The sequence below is a fragment of the Cervus canadensis genome, chromosome 10, assembly GCF_019320065.1.
Source record: "Cervus canadensis isolate Bull #8, Minnesota chromosome 10, ASM1932006v1, whole genome shotgun sequence".
Lineage (NCBI taxonomy): Eukaryota > Metazoa > Chordata > Mammalia > Artiodactyla > Cervidae > Cervus > Cervus canadensis.
In genome coordinates, this window is record NC_057395.1 from 61,235,673 (window position 1) to 61,238,591 (window position 2,919).

A 2,919-nucleotide genomic window follows, 5' to 3' on the forward strand; every position below is an offset into this window, starting at 1 on the left:
AATTTCCCAGGTACATCTAGATTCCTTAGGAACGTTGACAAGTTCTTTGGAATTCCCACAGTATTTGTGTGGCTTCCTCAGAGACACTGACATTGTTTTTATTTCCCCCCATGCTTCTTTTCCTAAACTGAAGTATAGTTGATTTACAATGTTGTGTTAGTTTCTGGTAAACAGCAAAGTAATTCAGTTTTATACATAAAATATATATTCATTTTCATATTCTTTTCCTTTAAGGTTTATTCCAGGACATTGAATATAGTTCCCTGTGCTGTGTTGTCCAGTAGGTCTGTGTTGTTTATTTCATATACAGTCTTATATATCTGTTAGCCCCCAACTCCTAATTTATCCCTCCCCCACCTCCTTTTCCCACTGGTAACCATAAATTTGTATTCTACATCCGTGAGTCTGTTTCTGTTTTGTACACAAGTTCATTTGCATCATATTTTACATTCCATATAAAAGTGATATCATATGGTATTCATCTCTCTATTTCTGACTGACTTCACTTAGTATGATAATCTCTAGGTCCATCAATGTTGCTGCAAATGGAATTATTTCATTCTTCTGTATGGCTGAGTAATATTCCATTGTGGGGCTTCCCAGGTGGCGTTAGTGGTAAAGAACCTGCCTGCTAATGCCGGAGATGTAAGAGATGCAGTTTTCAGTTCCTGGTTTGGGAATATTCCCCTGGAGGAGGGCATGGCAACCCACTCGAATATACTTGCCTGGAGAATCCCATGGACAGAGGAGCCTGGTGGGCTACAGTCAGTGGTGTTGCAAGGAAGTGGCTCACATCTTCTTTATCCATTCATCTGTCAGTGGACATTTAGGATGCTTCTGTATCTTGGCTATTGTAAATAGTGCTACTATGAACATTAGAGTATGTGTATCTTTTGTCCACATATATGCCCAGGAGCGGGATTGCTGGATCATATGGCAACTCTATTTTTAGTTTTTGAGGAACCTCCATACTGTTCTCCATAGTGGCTGCACCAATTCACACTCCCACAAACAGTGTAGGAGGATTTCCTTTCCTCCACACCCTCTCTAGCATTTGTTATTTCTGACACGCTTATGGAACAATGGTGTTTCTGAGGAAACACCCAGTTGTCAGGAGAATTCTGTTTAGAAGGAAATAAAAGACCTCTATTTTATAGAAATAGAGAGATTTCATACGGAGAGGTTAGCATCCCTCAGGAATTTGGAGTGTCCCCTCTGTTCCCATTAGGAACTCTGAGGATTAGATTAGATTAGATTTCTCTGAGGATCACTCACAGAAGGGCTGATAGTATTTCCTTTTTTTTTTTTTTTTTCTTCTCACTTTGTCAGTTTTTTTTTTTATTAGTTGGAGGCTAATTATTCACAACATTTTCAGTGGGTTTTGTCATATTAGATATGAATCAGCCATAGAGTTACAGTATTCCTCCCGATTCCCTCCCACCCTCCTCCACCCGATTCTCTGGTTTCCCAGTTGTTTTAACTTGTCTATGGCAAGTCCCAGGGACATTGCCAGGCGAGCATCTGTCCTTGCATCCACTGGGCTGGTGATCTGTTTTACATAGATAATATACATGCTGTTCTTCGAAATCCACCCTCCTTCCTCCCACAGAGTTCAAAGTCTGTTCTGTATTTCTGTGTCTCTTTTTCTGTTTTGCATATAGGGTTATCGTTACCATCTTTCTAAATTCCATGTATATGTGTTAGTATGCTGTAATGTTCTTTATCTTTCTGGCTTACTTCACTCTGTATAAGGGGCTCCAGTTTCATCCATCTCATTAGGACTGGTTCAAATGAATTCTTTTTGACGGCTGAGTAATATTCCATGGTGTATTTGTACCACAGCTTCCTTATCCATTCATCTGCTGATGGGCATCTAGGTTGCTTCCATGTCCTGGCTATTATAAACAGTGCTGCGATGAACATTGGGGTGCACGTGTCTCTTTCAGATCTGGTTTCCTCAGTGTGTATGCCCAGAAGTGGATTGCTGGGTCATATGGCAGTTCTATTTCCAGTTTTTTAAGAAATCTCCACATGTTTTCTAGTCGAGATGTACTGTTTGCTTCCACCAACAGATATAAGAGGTTCCCTTTTCTCCACACTTCCATACTGCTCTTGTAGTTTGGATAGCAGCCATCCTGGCACTGGCGTGTGATTGGTACCTGTGGTTTTGATTTGCATTTCTTGATAATGAGTGATGTTTGAAGTCTTTTATGTGTTTGTTAGCATATGTATCGTTCATTTGAGACATGTTGTTTTAGTCTTTGGCCATTTTTTTTGATTGGGTATTTATTTTTTGGATTGACTTAGGATTGCTTTGTATTATTTTGGGTTCAGCCTTGTCTGTTTCTTCTTTGCTATTATTTTCCCATCTGAGGGCTGTCTTTCACTTATTATTTTCTTTGTTGTGCAAAGCTTTTTAGTTATTTAGGTCAATTTGTTATTTTTGCTTTTATTTCCAATATTCTGGGAGGTGGTTCATAGAGGATCTTGCTGTGATTTATGTCGGAGAGTGTTTTGCCTATGTTCTCCTCTAGGAGTTTTATAGTTTCTGGTCTTACATTTAGATCTTTAATCCATTTTTGAGTTTATTTTTGTGTATGGTGTTAGAAAGTGTTCTAGTTTCATTCTTTTACAAGTGGTTGACCAGTTTTCCCAGCACCACTTGTTAAAGAGGTTGTCTTTTTTCCATTGTATATCCTTGCCTCCTTTGTCAAAGATAAGGTGTCCATAGGTACATGGATTTATCTTGGGCTTTCAATTCTGTTCCATTGATCTATATTTCTGTCTTTGTGCCAGTACCATACTGTCTTGATGACTGTGGCTTTGTAGTAGAGTCTGAAGTCAGGCAAGTTGATTCCTCCAGTTCCATTCTTCTTTCTCAAGATTACTTTGGCTATTCGAGGTTTTTTGTATTTCCAT